This window comes from Ascaphus truei, chromosome 2 (assembly GCF_040206685.1).
Source record: "Ascaphus truei isolate aAscTru1 chromosome 2, aAscTru1.hap1, whole genome shotgun sequence".
NCBI lineage: Eukaryota > Metazoa > Chordata > Amphibia > Anura > Ascaphidae > Ascaphus > Ascaphus truei.
In genome coordinates, this window is record NC_134484.1 from 241,664,260 (window position 1) to 241,689,148 (window position 24,889).

A 24,889-nucleotide genomic window follows, 5' to 3' on the forward strand; every position below is an offset into this window, starting at 1 on the left:
TTGCATTGGGCTGCAACGGCAACCTATGGAAAGCTGCAAAATGGAGCCTGAAAAGGTGGGAAAATGGAACAACGGGCTATAAACACTAAATTAACATTAACCCTTTCCCTCCCTCATCAATCCCAGTGTATGTGTTGGTGCAAACACTGGAATGGGAACAATACACATTTACAGGGGAATATACATTTGGGTACCGAAGCAGGGTAAAAACACATTACTGGACCGCAGTCCAGTTAACCCCTTGCTTCCCAAGTGAAAGCAGGGGGTGGCCAAATGGGGTGTAACACCTTTAATACCGGGCCAAACCCCCTCTCCCATGACAACTCCCCTGCTCAATGGGTGCCTTGTGACCCAGCTGCCCACCCTGGCACTGGGACACCACTGGCATCCTTGAAGCACTTGATAAGTCCTAAGGGGTTGGCCGGGCAAAATTGGCCTCCGGCATTGTCCAGTACATTGTCCTGGCCACATTGGATTGTGAAGTCCAGATCCTGCTGAGCAGGGCTCCAACGTGGCAACCGGGCATTCTCCTTTGCCACCCTCTGCCCCCCACCCAGTGCCTGGTGACCCAAGACCACCGTGAAGGGGCACCTCTGCAGACCAGGCTGCATATTGCCCAGAGACTGGCATGTCTCTGTACCAGTGACAGACCAGCTACCAAGCACAGACCGTCGCTTCTCCGTCAACCAAGTCTGGGAAAGAGCTATGTCACTATCCTGTAGGGACCCTATCTGCCCTGGCCCAGTGCCCACCTGTAGCTGCTCCGCTATACCTGTGCCTCTCCTCCCTGGCTCTAGGGCAGTCCCCACCCCGAGTGGCATCACGTCTGGATTCCAGAAACCACTGGGGATGCTGACTACCACCCTCTCCTGTGCCTCCTGGGACATGGCAATCCCCCAGTACCCTGTGCTGGGGTTCCTGGTACACAGATGCTTTGCTCCTGCCGTCTCAAAACTGAAGGCCAGGAAATAAGCACCTGCTACCACCACTGCTGCTAGGCCCAGCATCACTCCTCTCCCCTCCACTGTGCCACCCTTCCTCCCTGTAGCTAACCTTGGCTGTCCTGGGGACAGAACCCTCTGCTGTACCCCCCTAGCCCTGGCTAATGCTCCTGGCTGTCGACCTCCCAACAGTCTACCTCAGGGAACCCTGGGGAATCTGTCAGGGGTGCCACTCTTGGCAAGTGAGAACAAGTGACCTCCTGCCTTCCTAGCCCATCCCTAGCTTCTACCAGCTGCCTGACACCCAACTGGCCTCCTATCTCCCCTTGCTCCCCAGTGTCTCCCTGCCTAGCCTCCCCTAGGCTCAGCACCTCAGGCACTGCTGATGACTCCTGCTGCTTACCTCCCTGCATCCCACCTTCACTCCGCTCCCCCCTAGGCAATTCTAACCCAGACACAGGGACCACCTGAGTGCACCAATCTCCCTGACCTTGTCTCCCCCTTACCAGGGATGAGCTTAGGGGCATCTCTTCAGATGCAACCGCCTTAGCTCTTGGCTGGCAGGTATCCCTGGGGTGGTAAAGCTTGCCCCTGCCCATGATACCTCCAGCCCATAGCCAGGCTGCAACAGGGGGTGGCTGATCTGAGAGACCCCCTGAGGCTCCGCCATGGTAATGGGGAACTCTAGCTGCCATACCTGCTGCTTTTCCTCCACGGCTACCACTAGCCCTTCTTCTCCTACTGAGACATTGTGCTGGCTACCTACCTGCAGCCTTCCCTCACTCTGCTTCTCCCTAGCTACTCCTAACCTGGATCCTAAGGACACCTGAGTGAGGCCATCTCCCTGACACTGCCTCCCCATTACCGGAGAGGAGCCCAGGGGCACTGGTGCAGAAGCACCTGCCTTGGCTCCTGGCTGGCAGGTAATCTGAGGGTGGTCTAACTGTGCCACTGCCCCTGATACCCCCAGCCCATAGCCAGGCGACAACAGTGGGGCTCTAAACCGAGAGACCCCCTGAGGCTCTGCCAGGGTTATGAGGAAATCTAGCTGGCTCACTTGCTGCCTTCCCTCCCCGGTTCCCACTGGCCCAACCAACCCTCTCCCAGGCGATCCTAGCCTAGAGATGGATGCTAAGGGGGCTAGCCCCTCTCCCTGAAGCTGTGCCCCCATTACCTGAGACGAGCTCAGGGTAGCTTATGCGAATGCACCCGCCTTAGCTCTTGGCTGGTAGGTAACCCTGGGGTGGTCTAACTTTGCCACAACCCCTGATACCTCCAGCCCATAGCAAGGCTGCAACAGTGGGGCTCTTAACTGAGAGTCCCCTTGATGCTCCACCAGGGTAATGGGAAAGCCTAGCTGCCCTACAAGCCGCCCTTCCTTCCCATCCTCTGGTTACCCTATCTTCTGCCACCCACCGGTCACTCCTGTAAGGGAACCACAGGGAACAGTCATTGGAAAAAATAAGTCAGGGTCAGTCTGCGACTGGGTCTGGCTTACCTCGCTGGTCCCCGCAGAGTCCGCCGCCTTCGTTGGTACCGCATGCAGGGGGACAAGAGTGGCCGCCGCCGGCATCATCTTGGCCGAGAAGCAACGGGCAACAGCCGCAACAGCTCCCGGGTTTGGCACAGGGAAAACGGTGCAGAACGTGGGTCCCAGGTCCTTGTGGAGAAACACGGCTCCATTCAAACAAGGTAAAACAACCCCCTCCCGCAACCCCTGTCCCTCCTACCACTCCGAAAGGGCTCCGGCACTTTGCCGGAATCGTGGTTCTTCTGCCGCCGCCGCTACGGGCGAGCTCCGGGTGACTGCCGCAACAGCACCCGGCTTCGGCACAGGGTCGCCGGCGTAGATCGTGGGGCTCTGTCCTCGCTGAAGATTGTTGACTCCTCCAAACCAGGTAAAACACCCACCTCCCGCACACCCCGACCCTCCCTCCAAATTAAATCGGTTCAGGCAGCTTGCCGGAATTGCGGCTTCTCCTCCGCCGCCACCGCCTGCATCCCGCGTCCTTGGAGCACTTCCACTGACCGAACCATATCAGGTCGGGCCAGGGGTACACTAGCATCTTGCTGTAGCAAGCCGACCGCTTGCCGAGGTCCGCTGCTGATGACCAGAAAAGATGTACTCCGGCCGCCGCTCCGCTGTTCTCCACCGGGATCAGATGGATGGCCGCCGCTCTCTGCCGCTGTTGCCGATGCCGCCCGGCCAAGTTCTCCAGGGGACGTCCTGCGAAGGGTTGTCACCCTGGCTGGGCAGGAGCCATCGAAGTATGCCGCTAAATGGGTCACCTTGTGCGCAGCTTGTGAGCGCTGGCCCTGAGGGGCTTCTTCGCCCACCGCGCATGGTCTGGGCATTGGGCTGGAGCTTCTCCGCCACCGGTGGACTACCTCCCGCAAGAGGCTGCTGAGTCCAGAGCAGAGTTGCTTGAGCACCGGCTCAGGGAGGGGGTAAGCGGGTCGGGACATCGCTAGTTTCTGGAGCTTGTTCCGCTCCACCTGGGACCACATCCCTCCCCACGCAGACAACAGTGAAAGCTCTTCCAGGAAAAATGGACTGGCCGCCGCAGCGGCCGATACCTCTCCGGCTGTAAGACTCCCATTGTCTCCGCGATCACCCGCTCCCTCCACAAGTCTCTGCCGTTCCGGAGCTGGGTCCATTCCCTGATCTCCGGGCGGTTTGGTGGGTACAGCGGCTGCAGCTGTGGATCTTTGCTCAGCCGGCCGGGATTCGTGCTCACCGATCGCCGCCTCTCTCTCAGCTTTATCGGCTGCAGGTTCCCGCTCAGACTTGATACACTCCTCCGGTCTCGGTGCCCGGCTCCAATCACACGGATGGCCGGCACTTTGGTTCTGGAGGCAATGCTTCTCACAAGTAGGGGAACAGTGAGGTGGTGCCATATCTTGTGTTATATGTTGTACACTGTGTGTCCAATATCTTTAGCCTTAGAAACTCGCAATTCACCTGAGTTCCAACTGTATTACAGAGTCCCGCAGTAAACTATAATACAGGATCAATTCAATCCCGCTGCTGTCACCAGTTATATTATAAGCCTGTCACGGTAGCTAGTGATAGGTTATAATAATAAACACCCAAATATGTGGGTTGAATTGAACATGACTTAGATATAATAAATATAGTTTATTCCTTAAAGAAGGTGAACACACAAGATGTACAAATAACAGGCAATATATAGACACTTACTCAGGAATGGGGATGATGAAGTAATCAGGATTAGCAATTCATCAGGCATCAAAAAGTTGGTAAACTTGAAGTCACGAAACACGAACAACGAACAACACAAGCATAGGACTGACACTGGTTTATATGTAATTCCAGTCCTATACCTTAACATTGAGTGCAGGTCATTGGAGAACAATAACCTGCACCCAATCTCTCCTTGCTACCTCACCTGAGGGGCACCGTAATACCTGCCCACTGGGTGGGTATTATTCGAATCAGGGGCTTATTTCCCTGCCCCCCACCCACAAGCCCAGCGCCTGAATGTCTACCTGGGCCAGGAAATCCTTTATTCTAGGGTGTGACTTATAACACTTATCCTCAAGCACCCACGTCCTGCTTTCGGTTGTGCCATAGTGGCCAAGTTTCAGCCTCCCTCGACCCCCAGAACCGGAGATACAAAAACAAGTTAAAATCCCCCATTAACTTTAATGTAGGATTCTCAGCCATAGCTAAAATAAATCTCTGCTTTTCACTCTCCCATTGAAATCAACGGGCTCCGCCGCTATAGGCTTTCAATGGAGCAACTCCGCCGTTGAAGTCAATGGGCTCCGCCGCTATAGGCTTTCAATGGAGCAACTCCGCCATTGAAGTCTATAGGGAAAACCACAATTTTTTACATTGGCCCATACTCCGTCTGGTTGATTGGAGAGGGCTGGAAATGGCCATACAGTCATGCCGGAACAGTGACTACATGCAACCCAAATCCCAGCCCTCTGGTCCTCACAGAACCGGAGATATGGGCTTACACATTTTACACTTCCGGACTTAGCCATTTTAATGCCATGCGGCTTTCCCCCATTGGAATCAACATGGCGGCGCCGCCATAGGAAATGTATGGGCAGCGCCGCCATGGGATTCAATGGGACCTCCGCTCCGCCATTAGAGTCAATGGCGCGACCCCCGTTTCGAGCTCGACCCTTAACGGGGGTGCCTCATTCGCGGACCCGGTGGTGGTCGAGTGTGGGGTTTCCTAGTATCTAGGGGCTAAAAGAATTTTATTCCTGGGTGCCCTAGAACCTAAGTTTCCCACGCCAATTGTGATTGAACTTGACTAGGTAGTGATCAAAGCTCTTTTTCAGATAATGTTTCGGCTCTTGCGGTCTGCGGTTTGGATGGCTGCCAACCGATTCCTGGAGGTCGGCGTTGAGGAATCCCCATTGAAATGGATGTCTCCCTTGACTTACAATGGGGAACCGCCGCTCCTCCTCTCGGGCGCCACCTGCAGGTCTTCTACCGAAACGGGCCCAAATCGCTGGAATCTCCATACGGTTGCATTGGGCTGCAACGGCGACCTATGGAGAGCTGCAAAAAGGAGCCTGAAAAGGCGGTAAAATGGAACAACGGGCTATAAACACTGAATTAACATTAACCCCCCTCCTGCATCAATCCCAGTGTATTTGTTGGTGCAAACACTGTAATGGGAACAATACACATTTACAGGGGAATATACATTTGGGTACCGAAGCAGGGTAAAAAACACATTACTGGACCGCAGTCCAGTTAACCCCTTGCTTCCCAAGTGAGAGCAGGAGGTGGCCAAATGGGGTGTAACCCCTTTAATACTGGGCCAAACCCCCTCTCCCATGACAACAGTGCAGCAGGCCACAAGTACAGCACATCATTTACAGTAAAAATAGTATAACATTAGATAGATCTTACTATATAGTTCTATTAATATGCAGCAATATAAACAATAATAGATACACTGTATTATATACTGTAGTTATATAAATACACCGAAATAACTATAAAATTTGATAGATCTATACTATATAGTTCTATTAATATGCAGCAATATAAACAATAATAGATATTCAATGCAACTACAATACACATGACTGCAAAATGCTCAAAGAACTAGATTGGTCATCACTAGAGTCTAGGTGCAAAGTTCACCTTTCCTGTCTTGCCTTTAAATTCTTTATGGGCAAGCTACCCAGCTACCTGAACAAGCTCCTCACCCCTACCACATGCAGCACTTATCACCTGAGATCAGACTCCAAAAGACTGTTCATGGTCCCAAGGCTCAACAAAGTATCCGGCTGTTCCTCCTTCTCTTACCATGCACCCCAAAACTGGAACAACCTACCAGAGACTCTCACATCCACCACCAGTTTAAGTTCTTTCAAATCTAAGGCTGTCTCACATTTTAATCTGGTCTATAACTGTTTCATTCGCCTATAATATATATTTTCTTTAACTTGCATGCAATGTCTTGTATATAATGTATACCCTGTTCATTTATGTAACTGTATTTGTAACCATGTATTATTTGTCTTAACTCTGTGCCCAGGACATACTTGAAAACGAGAGGTAACTCTCAATGTATTACTTCCTGGTAAAATATTTTATAAATAAATAAATACTGTATTATATACTGTAGTTATATAAATATACTGAAATAACTATAAAATTAGATAGATCTATACTATATAGTTCTATTAATATGCAGCAATATAAACAATAATAGATATACTGTATTATATAGTTATATATAAATATACTTACGCGTTAGTTACCGTGTGTGTCCTCGTGCATTGTTTGTTTTTTCCGTGTGCATGATAGCACACAGTGGTTGATGGCACAACAAGGCCAGAAGCAGCTAACCAGCGTTGGATATCTGCAATTCGTTGTCCGCTCGTGTACATCTCCTTAATTCTCATGCTGAGATCCTTTGAAATTTTTTTAACAGGCATTGCAGCGAGAAGATAGAAATACAAGCACTAGAATGTATATTCGATGTTTAGTCGATGTGTATTCAATGTGCAGTGAATCTACAAAATGGTTGCTGTATTTATACGTTAATGACTCACATTAGAGTACGCCCACTTTTAACATCTGTACCTCGTCGCCATGCATAAACGTTTACACACTTTGCATAGCCTCCCACTCGATGATCTGTATCTGAACTTGCCCTTGTCCAGATACTGCATTGTGTCATCTGCTTCCATGGTTCAACCCCGATTCTACGGACGCCGTGCCTATCACACAGAAAAAGCGAAAGGCAGGAGCCGTTTCCAAGCCAAGGCCAAAGCGACAGGCTAAGGCTAATAAAGAAAACCTTCTGCTGACCCCAAAGGCTAAGGTTTTTAATACACGTAAGTCTTATTATGTCAAGAAGAAATTCGGTGATGTACACTCAAGGCAAAACAAATGGCAGCCAAACCATAGAACCTGCAGGCCACTTCCTCGATTACGCTTCGACGACTCTGCCGCTGCTCTCCCAGAAAACCACAGCCCATCTTCTCCACTACTCGTGCACGACGCTGCCGCCGCTCTCCCGGAAATCTGCAGCCCATCTTCTCCACTGCTCTTCGACGACGCTGCCGCTGGTCTCCCAGAAATCCACGGGTCACTTTCTCCATTACGCTTAGATGACGCTGCCGCTTCTCTCCCGGAAATCCACAGGTCACCTCCTACATCCTTCTTCGACGACGCTGCCGCTTCTCTCCAGGGAACCCCCCATCTCATCCTCCGTAGCCCCCATTCACCCAGATGTCCACAGCACGCCATGCACAAGAACCAGCTCATTAGACCACATGCTGAATGGGTTAAGTGTCGATATCCCCGGGAACTCTACTATGCTTGTAAAGATAGATCTGCTTTTAGAGACAATGCTAAATATGGATCAACGGATGGAGAAGATGGATCAACGGATGGAGATGATGGATTGACGGATGGAGAAGATAGAGACTGACATAGCGGGGATACATAATTTGCTCGGTGTTCATGCCCCTGTATCCCCAACGCCGGAGCAGGAAGGTGGCATGGATGTGATGAATGGGACCTTCGACCACCTAACAACACCAAGCGCACCCCCTCCACCAGAAGAATTTGTGTACATGTATGCCATTGAGGAGGAGGATAACATGGACAACCCCGTCAAGACAACGCCAGGAGACAACACGGCGACCAAGACAGGAGGAAAGCTTCCTCCCAGACAACCTACCCTCGCCCGCCACCACAAGCACACCCGCTCCCAGAAGCCCACCCGCTCCCAGAACCCAACCTACATACGCTTGCATCGATACGGTGCCTGACATCATCCTGCGCGGGCTGCCACCGGCACTCAGGGAGAAGTATAGGATGATGAGTGCTGGTTTACCCCACAAGTATGCCATGTTAATTTTTAAGCACCACGTGTCCTACTTGGTGTACTGCGAGTGGGCCTACAAAGTGAACTATGAAGGAAATTGCGAAAAAAGGGCGCTTCCTGAAAATTTAAGAAAGACTATTGTGGAGGAATTGCGGCGCTATTTTTCAATGACAGATCCTTTAATGAAAAGCGTTCGAGACTCCATTAATGGCATTTTGCGCATACAAGGCATCGGCTCTGGAAGGACAATCTGGTGGGTATCGAATTTGCGTGACTGTTCCACTGTTGTATATTTTTTGTAAATGTTTTTATAAATGTTTTTTGTTTTTTATAATCTTTTTTCCTTTATTGGGTTCTTGCAAGGGAGGTAAAAGTAGTAACAACAGTCACAGCTGAGCAGAAGATAATGAGTCATAGGCACATGACTGGAGTCATAGGCACATGACTGCGAGACATATTCAGATAACCAATAAACCATTTTTTCCCCTTTTTATTCTGAAGGGAGGAGACGAGGGGCAGGTGGATAGGTGGGGATGACACGGAGAAGGAGAGAGGGGGGGTGCGGAGGGGGAAGTGGTCTAGGGGGAGTTTGGATGGATCTCTGGTCCCTTCTGTACCAAGGGGGGGGGTCAAATTTGGGTCAGAAACTGCAGAAGAGACGGCGATCCCGAGCCTGGCCATGGTTCCCAGGATTTGTAGAATTGATGCATTTTCTGTTTCACCATGGCCGTGAGCCTTTCCATGCTCATGACGGTGTCTATTCTATTTACTATTGTTCTTCTGGAGGGAGCTTTCACTTGTTTCCAGGCCGCCGCAACCGAGCATCTAGCAGCCGTTAGGATAGCAGATATAAGCCTGGTTAGTGGGGCAGGAAGGTCCTATTGGTCCTATTGGTTTCCCCAGCACGTACATCAGCGGGTCCAGGGGAATTTCCCACCCTAGGGTTTCTATCAGTAGTCTCTTGGCCCTGATCCAGAACCTCTGGATCTCCGGGCATGACCACCAAATATGGGCCATATCCCCCCTTTGACCACATCCTCTCCAGCATAAGTCTGTTGTGCCGGGGAAGATCTGGCTCAGTCTTCTCGGAGTTAAGTACCATTGGAATAGGATTTTATATATATTTTCTTTTGTGATAGAGCAAATTGATGTTTTGGAAGCAGCTTCCCAGACATTCTCCCACTCCTCCAGGTCGATTTGAATGTTTAAGTCAGCGCTCCATTTTTGCATATACATATGGGAGGGGGGGGGGGAAACCTCGATCGTTCTGTAGATTTCGGAGATTAATCCTCTCTGATATTCTCCTTTTAGGCAGAGAGATTCAAATCTGGTTTGCACTGGAAATTTAGAGTTTGGAGATAGAGCTCGCAGGAAGTGCCTTATCTGCAGGAATTTGAAAATGGGGAGGTCAGGGGAGGAGAATTTAGTTGTGAGATCTTGGAAGGACAGAACTTCCTCACTCTTCATCAGGTCCGCAACCATTCTAATATCTAGGTCCTGAAATTGACCGAATTGGTTACGGGAGCATCCAGGTGGGAATTCTGGGTTCCCGAAGATGGGGGTGAGTTGGGAGGAGGAAAAAGCGAGGCCATATTTCCCTTTGGTTTTGTTCCAGGTAGATCACGTGCATCTCATCGCCCCAAGCTCGAACCTCCGGGGTCTCTTTTCTTTGTGCGTCTGGGACCATAATAAGACCGGGAGGGGGGTGGGGAGTGCATGGTGGGTTTCTATTGCCAACCACCAATTGGAAGTCAGGGGGTTATTCCAGACTACCGCCTGCCTCAGCTGGGCTGCCTGGTAGTATCTAACCACATCTGGGGCCCCTAGTCCTCCTCTCGTCTTGGAGGATAACAACACTGATCTTGGGACTCTAGGTCTGCACTGTTTCCATATAAAGCGAAGGATATGAGTCTGTATGTTCTGTAATTCTGATAGTGGAACGGGGATTGTGAGTGTTTGGAAATAATAAAGTAACCGGGGGAGGATGTTCATTTTAGTGGACACTATTCTACCAAACCAGGATATCTGGTGGGTGTTCCAGACGTCCAGATCTCTTATGATCTGGCGGAACAGGGGGGGATAATTAGCTTAATATAGGGAGCTATATGAGTTAGCTATTTTTATTCCTAGATATTTTATGTGGGAAGTATTCCATTTAAATTTATAGTTGGATTGTAGTAGTTTCCATATAGGGTCTGGGAGGGAGAGATTAAGCGCTTCGGATTTATCCATGTTTATTTTGTAGTCTGAAACTAGGCTGAATTGGGCTAATAGGTTCTGTAGGTTGGGAAGGGAGATATGTGGGTCCGCAAGGGTCAGTATGACGTCATTGGCGAAGAGGGAAATTTTCTATTCAGTGTCTGCAATTGGGATACCTTTGATGCTGGGTTCAGCTCTAATCTGGGCAGCCAGCGGTTCTATAGAGATGGCAAATAATAGTGGGGATAGGGGGCAACCTTTTCTGGTTCCATTTTTAATTGGGATTGGGTTTGATTGTCCACCTGGGAGTTTTAGGTAAGCGGTGGGTTTTTTATAAAGGGCTCGCACCCCCTCTAGGAAGGGGCCTGAGAAACCAAATTTGAGCATAGTTTGGTCGAGGAAGGTCCATTTGATCTGATCAAATGCCTTCTCGGCGTCAAGGCTTAGGATCATGGCTTGGAACTTGTTGAGATGCACGTGGTCAATAATATCAATAATTTTGCGGGTGTTGTCAGAGGCCTGTCTTCCTGACACGAATCCCACTTGATCTATATGAATTAGTCTATGGAGAATCGGGTTTAGCCTGTTTGCTAAGATCTTGCTGAAGAGTTTGAGGTCTGTATTAAGTAGGGAGATCGGTCTGTAATTACCGCATTGCAGCGGGTCCCTCCCTTCCTTATGGATGATAGCTACGTTGGCGGCCAAAATTGTGCCGGGTATTGGCTTACCTTCTAGAAAGGAATTAAACATGTCTAATAAGTAGGGGGAAAGGGATGCTGCAAACGTTTTGTAATAAGCGTTAAAGAAACCGTCTGGACATGGTGTCTTACCTATTTTAAGGGAGCTTATGGCTTGGGTCAATTCCTCCTGGGATATTTTTTGGTTAAAGAACTCGAGCTCCTCGACAGATAGGGATGGTAAATTGCACCGGGTCAGGTATTGTGCGGCTACTTTGGCACTGTCCTGCTCTTGACCAGGTGGGTGGAGGTTATAGAGATCTTCATACAATTTTGCGAACTCCTGCGCTATTTCTTTTTCATTACAGGCATACCCCGCTTTAAGTACACTCACTTTAAGTACACTCGCGAGTAAGTACATATCGCCCAATAGGCTACCGGCAGCTCACGCATGCGCCTGTCAGCACGTCCTGAACAGCAATACCGGCTCCCTATCTGTACCAAAGCTGTACGCAAGCAGGGAGACTGTAGAGCCTGTTACAAATGTGTTATTTACATCAGTTATACACATATATGACGATTGCAGTACAGTACATGCACCGAGAAGTGGGGAAAAGGTAGTGCTTCACTTTAAGTACATTTTCACTTTACATACATGCTCCGGTCCCATTGCGTACGTAAATGTGGGGTATGCCTGTATAGGATATTTGGCCGTTTCTGGTGCAGATTTTTGTGATTTGGGCTTTTGCTTTTATCCCTCTAAGTTTTGAGGCCAGGAGCTTTTCTGCCTTGTTGCCCCTGTCATAGGACATTTGGTTGGTCCATTTCAACGCCCTCTCTACCTCATCAAGCTGTAATAGTTTGAGTTCTGATCTTGTTTTATCTAGTGTTCTGAACAGTCTTTTAGAGGGAGCTTGCTTATGTTGTTGCTCAAGGGCCAGGATCTTTTCCGTTAGCTCTTTTTGCGTTTTAAGTTTCATTTTTTTCTTATGGGAGGCTAGCGAGATAAGGTCTAATGGTAGCTTTGTGTGCTTCCCGGAGCATTGCTGCTGCTGAGACAGATCCACTATTTATTTGGAAGAAAGTCTTTAGCTTTTGTTTGATTGACATAACTACCTGTGGATCGTTGAGGAGGGCGTCGTTTAACTTCCATTTATAAGCGGAACGTCTGACAAAGGGTAGAGAGAGGGTTAATTTGACAGGGGCGTGATCAGACATATTATTGGGCCTATGTTGGAGTGGGAGGACGCCTGGAGAACATTATTGGTACCTAGAAAATAGTCATTCCACGAGTAAGACTGATGCGGAGCTGAAAAGAACGTGTAGCCCATCTGACGCATGTGCTGGGTTCTCCAGATATCCGTAAGGGAAAAGTTTTGCAGAACGTCCCGGAATTTTGGGGCCTTTTTCTGTGTTTGGGTGGTGTGGGGTGTTGTGGGCAGAGTGGATTTGTCGTGGTCTGGGGAGAGGACCATGTTAAAATCTCCAACCACTAGTAGTAAGTGTGATTGGTCTAATGAGTCAAGTAGGTTCTGGAGAAATTGGACTTGATTTTCATTAGGGGCATATATGTTCAGAATAGAGATGGGGGATCCTGATAGGGAGCCTTGTAGAAGCAGATATCTCTCCTCTGGGTCTCTTATTATCTTTGTAGGGGCGAATGGAATGTTATTTTTTATCAATACGGCTACTCCCCGTTTCTTGTTGGGGGAGGATGCGAAGAAGGCTTGGGGGAAAGCGTGCTTGAACGTATTAGGGGGGTCTGGCGTGTTAAAGTGAGTTTCTTGGATACAAATAATGTCGCCTTTGTTTTTTTTAAGTTCTTGGAGTGCAAGTTTGCGTTTTTTAACTGGGTTGAGGCCCTTAACATTCCGGGAGATGATTTTAATTGACGACATTAAGTGGCTTACTGCTCCCAGAGTTGGAAACTCTGGGCCCCGAGTGAATCCCATTTCGGGGGTGGGTGGGCCCTCTAAGAGGGGGGAATAGGGGGGACTCGTGTAGTCCCTGCTAGGCCCCTTGCGGGTGGGGGGAACCAGAGAATGGGGGGAGGGGGGTGGAAGAAGGCTGGGTGTGAAGGGAGGGGCGGACACAAGAGGGAGAGAAGGAATGTGGGCTGTCCAGGAGCCCAAAAGAGTTTCCTCTTGGCACCGTGGTGGCAAGGGAAGGGGGTACAAAGCCCCTGGAGAGCTTTCCGGTTTGCCAATCATGGGGAGAGACCAGGATTCGAGGTCCAACACCCTATTGATTTGAGGCAGGGAGGGGGTCTGCAAGTGGCAGGGGGGAAGGGGGGAAACGACATAAACTGCAGCATTTCTAAACAACAATATTGGGTAGCTATGAACTCTTACGGGGGTTGGGAGTTGAGAGGGAGGGGTGGGGGAGGGGGGAGGGGATCTGGGGCATTGGGCCTTAAACCAACTGGGAACATAGCAGCAGTACCCTTGTTTTAACAACTTCTGGGAATCTGTGGGGGGAGGAGGGGGGGTAGGGGGTAGGAGGAGGGAGTGGAGGGAGGGGCACGGGGGTAAAACATAACAGTTAATTAGATCAAAACAGTACACAGTGTTTATAATGATACAAGTATATATAACCATGGAGACAGAAGCCAACAGTCAGCTGTGTCGATCGTCCGGTATAGGCTAACTCCATTTGTGTCTATGCAACGGCCTCAGTTATTTGTGGGCCTCTTTGTTACTTACACTGGCGACACACTTTATTCGAGCTCGGCTAGTCCCACGAATTCGGGTATACCCGGGTGTATTGAGGTTTGTGACAGTTTTCTGCCCGAGTGCATTGGGTTATTTTCCAGGCAGGGATTGAAGCATTTTATTCCCGCTGGCTGCAATACTGCACAGTATATATATATATACTGCATTACAATTCATGAATTTATGCCATCTGGTAGCCACGCGAAGCATTGCAGCCTATTAAATCCTAATCATTATCATTTAACAGATCAGCCGCCCGTCAGCCAGGCATGAACCCAGGCTGGGAAGGCAAACGCAACGGGGCTTGTCAGAGGTGAGGAGTGGCGCATTCCAGGTATCTGCCAGGTACATACTGGGTATTTGCTCGAATAAAGTGTGTCGGTGCATTAGGCCTAGGCCTTTGTCACATTTGAAGTCAGAATGGGGCCCTGAGGGGGGGGGAGCACGGAGACTACAATAGCCTAGGACTCTTGAATCCCTTGGGGTGCCTGGGGGGGGGTGAAGGATGGGAGGGGGGGAGGGGGAGGGGAGGTGGGGAGAGGGGAGTGGGGGGAGGGGGGATGAAGGGAGGGGAGGGGGGAGGGGAACAGATATGTTGGACCAGTTCTTTTGAAGGCATATACATGTTTGAGTGCAAAATTAGTAGTGCGTTTGAAATGTGCCCAAGGCCTCATAGGTCTCAGAGCCCGTGCTCTCAGTGACCTCTATAAAGCACCCAGAGACAGGTGGGACAAGGATCAGGAGAGACGGGCTTCAACTGTGTTTGGGTGTGGGAGGGGGGAGGTGTGGGAGGGAGGGGGAGGGGGAGAGAGGGTAGAGGGGGGGAGAGGGTAGAGGGGGGGGAGAGATGCTGATAGGGTGGGTCATCCCTTTCAAAGGCATATACAGTATTTGAGAGATACATTTGAAACACAATTGAAATGATCGAAAGGTATACAGGTCCTCAGGATCTAAGCTCTCATGAGGGGAGTGTGGGGGGGGAGTGGAGAGGGCGGGCATATTGAGCTTGGCGTAGGGGGGGGGTTATTATGGGATTCCAAGATGCTTTTATACAACCTGACCACCGTGGCTCGGTATAGTGGGGGTGCAGGTTACCAGTCCTTGGTGAGTGGAGTGCTTCTGACGCGTGCTGGAATCTGGAGAAGCAACAATTCTGCAGTTGGGAGACCCGGCCCATTTACTTTCAGTGAGCGGAGCTTATGGGGTTCTGGTGCAGGGTTCGCGTTTGAGTGGGGTTAGGTGCAGATCGGCAGGAGGCCTCAGCCAGGGTGGCTCTGAGCGACTGGATGGGGGCCCTCTTCGTAAATCTGGATCTGGAGGGTGAGTATTGGTACTTCGTAGCAGGGTGGAGAAAAAGGGGTATTGCGGGCAGGGCCCCAGGCGTGGGGGGCTGGTGGGGGGGGGAGGGTAGGTCAGGGTTTGGAGTAGGTGCTTGGGGGAGGAGGCTGGTAGTCAGAGTTTCTCCCCTGCTGCAGGAAGGGCAAGGCGAGTCGGAGGCTGTGGAAGATCAATTGCAGCCATCTTTGTTGTGCCCCAGGGCTTGCACGGAGGTCACTCCGGTGGAAGCTGATGGTGGGCTGGGTCAGGGCAATGCTCCCGCAGGGGGAAGAGGTGAGAGGGGGGAGAGGGTGGGGAGGGAAGGGAGGGGGTATGGGGAGGGGGAGGGGGGTATCGGGCTTTGCTCCTGTGATCATCGCAGTTTGGGCTGCCTGGGGGATCAGCGTCGCAGGTATGGGGGTGAGGGCAGCTGTCATCTGGGGTGGATAGGTGGCAGAGAAGTGTGTGACATCTCTTCATCCGTGTGGGAGATCAGGAACTTCCGAGAAGGTAGCAAGGACGGTCAGCGGAGTCTCTGGCTGGCAATTCTTTCTGATGCTCGGGGTGTATCCGAAGGCTCTGAACCTGCAGCATCCTGGGGGGGGGGGGGGTGGTTGTCGTTCTGCGGAGGGGGGATCCCCAGGGCCTTGAGGAAATATCTTGCATCCTCGGGGGCAGGGATTGTTAAATGCTGCCTGTTGCGGAGCACCACCAATTTGAAGGGGAAGCCCCAACGATACTTGATTCCCTGGTCGCCAAGATAGCTGGTGAGTGGCTTCATTTCACTTCTCTTGATCACTGTGGTCCTGGAGAGATCATTGAAAATGTGAATGTCCGCATTTTCTGTTTGTATACTTCGCATACCCCTGGCGGCTTCCATGATTCGTTCTTTGGTAGAGTACGCGTGGAGTCTCACCACTACGTCTCTATGCCTGTTGGGGTCTGTCGGCTTTGTGCCCAGGGCTCGGTGGGCCCGGTCCATGAGTGGCTCGTGGTCGGTGAGGCCTGGGACCAGTTGTAAGAATATCTTGCGGAGGTAAGCTTGGAGATCTTCGTGGGAGACAGCCTCTGGAATACTTCTGAGGCGGATGTTCTGTCACCTCTCTCGATGCTCGAGGTCTTCTAGGGCGTTTTGCAGGTCTCTTATTGCTTCCCCGCATCGGGAAACCTCCTCGTGGGTCTCTGCCTGTGTGTTGATGGCCCCTTCAATTTTGGCCTCCAGTTCGTCCGTCCTGTTTGTAAGGACTCCTAGGTCGGCTCGGATGCCCTGCAGGGCCGTCTCGATGTCTTCTTGCACCCCTCTTCTCATCTTTAGGAAGAGGGATTCAAAGAAATCTTTATTAAGCCCAGATTGTTCGGGGTCAAGCTGATCCTTGATCGCTGTCACGGGAGACTCCTGTGGCGGGTAGGATCTCGGTGGCCGGAACAGCAGATGCGTAGTAGGGGTCACAATCAGAGGATCCGAGGCAGGCGGCAGACAGCGCAGTCAGGAAACAAGCAGAGGTCCGAGGCAGGCGGCAGGTAGCGACGTCAGGTAACAAGCAGAGGTCCGAGGCAGGCGGCAGGTAGCGAAGTCAGGTAACAAGCCGAGGTCAGCAACGAGGAGACTGGAACAGGACAGGGGAGCAAGGACAGGTCTGGGGACAGGGACTGAGAACAGGAACAAACAGGGACAAGCCAGATTACCAGCAAGGGCCTTTACTGTGAACAGACTTCAATGGTACAGGTACAGAAAACAGATCAGGATATCAGAAGCATGTGCATTAGGAATCTGACTTCAAGCAAAGGCAAAAACAACAGACAGGAAGCCAGCTATAAAGGACAGATACAGGAGCAACAAGAAGACAGACAGACAGACAGACAGAGGAACCCAGAGCCAACAGAAGGCAGCAGCACACCCAGTGGACAAGGAAGCTATGGCTAGGCAGGAGGTCTAGGCGATCCTGACAATTACATTCATCACTGCGTGCTCCGACTCTTCGGCGCCATCTTGGGAGTCTGAGCTTGGCCCTGCCTGGCGCGGTGCCGGGGTGAAGAACTTCGTGACTGAGTTCTGTGCCTTTTTTGACTTCGTCGTCATCTCCTCTGTACTGGGTGTAGTATTAGGAGCTGATTTCAGGTGGTTTGGCGTGGGGGGAATTGCTCGTTCTGTTGAATTTCATCGGAGGGTGTTGGGAGCTTTTCTCCTAGTCAGCCATCCGTGGGGATGTCACCGGAAGTTCCTATCGGCATGTTCATTTTTAAGCACCACGTGTCCTACTTGGTGTACTGCGGGTGGGCCAAAAATGTAAACTACGAAGGAAATCGCGAAAAAAGAGCGCTTCCTGAAAATTTAAGGAGGACTATTGTGGAGGAATTGCGGCGCTATTTTTCAATTTCAGATCCTTTAATGAAAATCGTTCGAGACTTCATTAATGGCATTTTGCGCCATACAAGGCATCGGCCCTGGAAGGACAATCTGGTGGGGATCGCATTTGCGTGACTGTTCAACTGTTTATTTTTTGACATTTTGCGTGTTTTAACTTGTATTAATAAAGAAATGTTTTTACTTACACAAGACCTGCACAATTCCAGTCCTATAGGGCCGCAAACAGGCCCGGTTTTCAGGATAAAACCGGGCTTGTTTGCGGCCCTCGAGGACTGGAGTTGTGCAGGCCTGACTGACTGTTCTGGACACCATCCTACTGTAAATGTTTTGACTTTTTGTACTTTAATAAAGGAGATGTTGCGTGTTTTAAAATTTATGAATAAATATTTTTTTTTACTAACACCATACTGTTGTGCTGTAAATGTTTTGACTTTCTGTACTTTAATAAAGGAGATGTTGCGTGTTTTAACTTGTATTAATAAAGAAATGTTTTTACTTACACAGGACCTGCACAATTCCAGTCCTCGAGGGCTGCAAACAGGCCCGGTTTTCAAGGTTATCCTTAAAACCGCACCTGTTTGCGGCCCTCGAGGACTGGAGTTGTGCAGGCCTGACTGACTGTACTGTACACCATCCTACTGTAAATGTTTTGACTTTCTGTACATAAATGTTTTCACTAGCAGTAAACCATACACCTGTTAATGTTTTGAAATGCTGTACACTTTAAATGTTTTTAAATTGTATTTGTAAATAAATGTTTTTTTACTTACTCCATCACTGAAAGAAAATATTTATTTGTTTTAAATTGTTCCATTTTCTCCTTTTATACTGTAACAAAATACAGTGCTTCTAGAACTTACTGTACAGTACTGTCCAGGCATACTGTACTGTATACTGTAGGCATGCTCAGTACTGTACATCACAAGAGTATTAAAACAATACATGCTGTACAAGTATAGAATACACATATGTACTGGAATACATGTAGAATAAATGCATACTTTTTATTTTTCGGGTTTATTATACAGTATATATAAAAAAAGTATTGTATACGGTCTGAAAACATCAGCATACTGTTTCAGGTATTCTATCCTAATCAATAAAAATGGCCACTAAACTGTAGACTCCGGTACTTGTTTTTTTTTACTCAGATTCAGCAATGTGCAGGCATTGTAACACAAAGCGATATTATCCATCGAAATCCCTCCATTTGCCGTTTTCCGCATGAGATGACAAAGTTTTCTTTTCTGAGGAAAAAAAAGTAAAAGTTTTACTGTAATGATCAGTCAATCCCCTAAAGAATTTCCCTGTATACTGTAGGCATGCTCAGTACTGTACATCACAAGAGTATTAAAACAATACATGCTGTACGGGTATAGAATACACATATGTACTGGAATACATGTAGAATAAATGCATTCTTTTTATTTTTCTGTTTTATTATACAATATATATATACAGTGTTCGACAATTAATTATAACTACACCCCGTGGTGAGTGGATTTAGGCCGCTGGCAAGTGGATTTAGGCCGTTGCTGCAGCTCTAGGAATTCCCCTGCTCGCGCCAATTTTTTTTTTTTTTAATAAATAAATAATCCCCCTCCCTGATTGGTGTGACGTGGGTAAATTCCTGATGCAGAGGCTTTGGCGCCTCTTCCTGTTTTAAACTACAAGACTTACTCGGCTGTGTCGGAGGGATTCACCTAGTTTCTGTGGCAAGGCTGTGGTTCAAGCATTTAGGGTCAGCCCCAACCCCCCCTGCCCCCGATCCCTGCATGCTCCCCGGGGCAGGTGGTAGGCTGGGTGGGTCCCGCGGCTGCTGCTTCCCACGTTCCTTTGCCACACGCGCAGTGGGGGTGTTCCACCTGGTCTCCGCTCCCCCTCTGGTCCCCGCTCCCACTTCCCCTCCGGTCTCCGCTCCCACTTCCCCTCCGGTCTCCGATCTCCTTCCGGTCCCCGCTCCCGCTTCCCCTCCGGTCCCCACTCCCGCTTCCCCTCCGGTCTCTGGTCCTCGCTGCTCCTCGGTCCCCGTTACTGCTCACACGGGCCGCGAGATGGCAGCGTGGGTGTTCCCCCTGGTCTCCGCTTCCGCTTCCCCTCCGGTCTCCGGTCCCCGTTACTTCTCGCTTGGGCCACGAGATGGAAGCGCGGGTGTTCCCCCTGGTCTCCGCTTCCCCTCCGGTCCCCGCTCCCACTTCCCCTCCGGTCTCCGGTCCCCGCTGGTCCCTGTTACTGCTCGCGCGGGCCGCGAGATGGCAGCGCTTGTGTTCCCCCTGGTCCCCGTGTCTGTCTCCGCTTCCCCCCCCCACAGAGAGTGTGTGTATATGGGATAGTGTGTGTGTGTGTATATGGGATAGAGTGTGTGTGTGTGTGTGTATGGGATAGGTATGTGTGTGTATATGGGAGAGAGTGTGTGTGTGTGTATATATATGGGAGAGAGTGTGTGTGTGTATATATATATATATATATATGGGAGAAAGTGTGTGTGTGTGTGTGTGTGTGTGTGTGTGTGTGTGTGTGTGTGTGTGTGTGTGTGTGTGTGTGTGTGTGTGTGTGTGTGTGTGTGTGTGTGTGTGTGTGTGTGTGTGTGTGTGTGTGTGTGTGTGTGTGTGTGTTTGTGTGTAGAAAACCAGAGGTAACCCCCCAATCAGTCACCCCCTCCCACCTAGTCAGTCAAAGTCACCAGTCAGTCACTTCCTCCCCACCCAGTAACCCCCCCATCAGTCAGTTACCCCCCCGTCAGTCAGTTACCCCCCCAGTCAGTCAGTTAACCCCCCAGTCAGTCAGTTACCCCCCAGTCAGTCAGTTACCCTCCCAGTCAGTCAGTTACCCCCCCAGTCAGTCAGTTACCCCCCCCCAGTCAGTCAGTTACCCCCCCAGTCAGTACGTTACCCCCCCAGGTCAGTCAGTAGCCCCCCCAGGTCAGTCAGTTGCCTCCTCCCCCAGGTCAGTCAGTTGCCTCCCCCCGTCAATCAGTTGCCTCCCCCCGTCAGTCAGTTGCCTCCCCATCTCTCTCCCCTCTCTGCCTCTCCCCTCTCTGTCTCTCCCCTCTTTGTCTCTCACTCCCTCTCTGTCTCTCACCCCCTCTTTGTCTCTCTCCCCTCTCTGTCTCTCTCACCTCTCTCTCCCCTCTCTGTCTCTCTCCCCTCTCTATCTCTCTCCCTTCTCTGTCTCTCTCCCCTCTCTGTCTCTCTCCCCTCTCTGTCTCTCACCCCTCTGTCTCTCATCCCCTCTCTGTCTCTCACCCCCTCTCTGTCTCTCACCCCCTCTCTGTCTCTCTCCCCTCTCTGTCTCTCTCCCCTCTCTGTTTCTCTCCCCTCTTTCTCTCTCTCCCCTCTCTGTCTCTGTCTCTCTCCCCTCTCTGTCTCTCTCCCTTCTCTGCCTCTCTCCGCTCTCTGTCTCTCTCCCCTCTCTGTCTCTCTCGCCTCTCTGTCACCCTCTCTCTCTGTCTCTCTGTCTCTCTCCCCTCTCTGTATCTCTCCCCTCTCTGTCTCTCTCTCTCTCTCTCTCTCTCACTCTCTGTCTCTCATCCACACTCTCTCTGTCTCACACTCTCGATCTGGATATCTTATTTACCCTGTATATCGTAAATGCCCTATACTACACTGAAATAACCTATACTGCTTTCTTCCAGATCTGACTCAAGCATCACATGGGAGACATCAGAATCCCCCCTAACCCAGAAGACAGGTATGGAACACCTCTCCTCCAATGTATAACATTGCGGGAATTAGGGTACCTGGACATTGAGGGACTGCGGATCAGGTAAGATCCCAGGCGGGATTGCTGCTTTAAATATTGTGAAGCGGGGGCATCCAGACACTGGTTAAGGGGTTCAGGAAACTAGTCATTCATATCTGGCTTTTTTTTCTAGGTCCGACATTTACACACACACACACACACACACACACACACACACACACACACACACACACACACACACACACACACACACACACACACACACACACACACACACACACACACACACACACACACACACACACACACACGTGTAAAAAGACTAATTGTAGTATAATGTAATACAATAAATAAACTTATGTCAAAAACGAATGTTCTTACTAGGAATTTATTCAATTTATTTAATTTATTATTTTTTTAAATGCGGGGCGGGACTAGGGGCGGGGTTGGGGGCGGGACTAGGTGGCGAGAAGATTTTTTGGTTGGGCGAGTAGATTTTTGGGTGATTTGTCGAACACTGTATATATTGTGGTGCCGTCGCTGCCCTCTAGGGGCTAGAATGGGGCAGTTGTGGGACTTTACAACTCTCAAAGAGTTAATCATTCTGGACAGGTCTGTTCAGCTGTGAGTTAATGAGCTAATTAGTCTAGCCTGTATAGTCAGGAAGTGATACAGAGATCCCCCCCCCCCCCCCCATGCTGCCAGACACTGTGGAGAGTTGTACAGAGAGTGTGAGGGACGCTGCCAGACCTGCTGCAGGTACCCTGGGTAAAGAGTTTAGTTCTCCCATGACTAGTTAGGGACTAAGCAGTATTAGTCAGTACTCCTGGAAGGAGTTAGGTCTTTTTGTTTCTGTTTTGCGTTATGAGTTAACCCTGTACCTGCTTTATACCCTGTAAATAAACCCCTGCTTAGAAAATACAGGGTTTCCTGCCTTTGATCTTGACAAAAGATCCGATGCTGGGACTGAGACGTCACAATTGGTGGAGTTTAACGTGGGCAGTCCACAAGGCAGTGAAAGGGGAAAATGGAGGAATTTCTGACCTCGCTTCAGTACAAGCAAACGGAAAATTCTGCAATTTTAATGCGGGGTTTGCAGCAATTGGCAAAGACCCAAGAGGAGATGGCAAAATCCTATAATGAGGGTTTACTACAGATGACAAAGTCACAAACTGAAAGTACGGCGGCATTAGTACAGCAGATGGCGCTGTCCCTACATCAGGCGCTAAAAGAAGAGCAAAACGAGGCGCAAATTCTCCTACACAAGGAGCTCCGAGCGTTGGGTGAGAAAATTACCGCCCAGCCTAGAGTGGCCCCACAGGTCGCTCACCAGATAAAAATGTACCTCATTCAGAAAATGACGATGGACGATGACGTTGAGGCGTACCTGTCAATCTTCGAGCGCACCGCAGTACGCGAAGGGTGGCCAGCTGAGGAGTGGGCGGGAATAATTGCTCCCTTCCTGATGGGTGACTCACAACAAGCCTATTATGACTTAGAGCCCGAGAAAGCTAAAGACTATGACACCCTGAAGGCGGAGATTATGGCATGGCTAGGGGTCACCCTCGCGGTTCGGGCTCAACGGTTCCTTTCCTGGCGTTATGATTTAGAGAAGACACCCGCTCTCAACTCTATAATCTTATACACTCTGCAAGGAAGTAGCTCCAGCATGAGGTATGTTCCATCGCTGCAGTTGTCGAAAGAGTCGTTATAGACCGGTTCCTGAGAGGTCTCCCCCGCACCATCTAGAAGTGGGTGAGCCAGAGTGACCCCAAAGACGCCGAAAAGTTGGTCGCTTTAGTCGAATGTTACTTGACTGCCGAAGAGATGTCCAAGAGCTCAAGTCCAGATGAGTGCGCCGGTTCTCGCTTCCTGCGCTCCAGGAGGTCCGATAAGACTGTTCAACCGAATAGGAATCCCCAAGGACTCACTGACTTGCGTAAAGGAGTAGGGAGTCACACAGCACCTAAGAGGGACACTGGTCTCGTTGTTCCCAGTAGACTGGAGACAAAACGCAGACCCAGTTTTGGAAGGTATATAGAGTGCTACAGATGCCATGAACTTGGACATGTGGCCGCAGTTTGCCCTCGGAACGCGGAACCAATGGAATGTAATTTTTCTGTGGGGCATCATGCGCGCTGGGTTTCTACGGTTCAGCACAGTTCTTGCAGTTCAGAATAGGACGATGTGGCCCCACGGAATGGACAACCTCCGTGTGCAACAGAAGCTGCAGGGAAAGGTTACCCTGTGGCATCAGAAAAGACCAGAGGTGGACTACAATACAGAGCGCTTGGCGCAATCGCCATAAGCAGAAATCCAAGTGAGCCAGACCAAAAGACTGTTGACTAGAAACGTTTCTATGAGGTGTCCCAAAAAGACGTTCAACGCCTCATCGGCAAGCAAGAAGTTTCTCAGCGAGAGGTCGGCACGTTAAAAACAGAGCTGGGTAAACTAAAGCAACAAGTGCTACAGGAGCGACTGAGTATCCAGTGGGTCCCCGCCGAGCAACATGATGAGCTGTAGGCCACCCTGAGCCTTACAAGAGCATCACTGGAAGTGGAATACGAAAAAACTAAAAATGTCCAAACCTTGTAATCTGAAAAACTGAAGTTGGATAAAAGGCTTCTAGAGCTGAAGCAAATAACTGAACACACGTCCCAGCAACTCACAGCTATAAAGGAGGACAACCTCAAGCTGCAGAAAGAGCTGGAGAAGCAGAGAGCCTGCTCCATCACCAAAAATCAGTACTCACAGGAGAAAGAGGCATGGGAAACAGAAGCAGCAGCAATCCTAGCAACAAAAACTACAGAGATCCAAAATCTGAAGGATGCGCTGACACAAACCCAGAGCAAGCACCGGGAAGAGATGAAGGCCCTGAGAGGAATTGAATTGGCAGCTGCCTTGAGCCAGAAAAGAAGCATAGAAGGACAGCTTCAAGACCTGAGGAAGAACTTGGAGTTTGAGCGTGCTGGCCACAAAAAGGCAGAGAAACAACAGCTTGACCTAGGCGAAGAGCTCGAAGCTCTGAAGACTGAGTGGGACACTATTATTGCTCGGCAGGAGGTCTAATGAAGAATACCTTTAAGAGGAGGTGGATGTCAGACAGGTCTGACAAAGATGTTGGTGCACGGGATAGTGCACGGGCCGCTCACAGGACAGTGTTTGGCTGCGGGGAGGGATATGTGGTGCCGTCTCTGCCCTCTAGGGGCTAGTATGGGGCAGTTGTGGAACTTTACAGCTCTCATAGAGTTAATCATTCTGGACAGGTCTGTTCAGCTGTGAGTTAATGAGCTAATTAGTCTAGTCTGTATAGTCAGGAAGTGATACAGAGATTCCCCCCCCCCCATGCTGCCAGACACACTGTGGAGAGTTGTACAGAGAGGGTGAGAGACGCTGCCAGACCTGCTGCAGGTACACTGGGTAAAGAGTTTAGTTCTCCCACGACTAGTTAGGGACTAAGCAGTATTAGTCAGTACTCCTGGAAGGAGTTAGGTCTTTTTGTTTCTGTTTTGCGTTATGAGTTAACCCTGTACCTGCTTTATACCCTGTAAATAAACCCCTGCTTAGAAAATACAGTGTTTCCTGCCTTTCATCTAAACAAAAGATCCGACGCTGGGACTGAGACGTCACAATATAT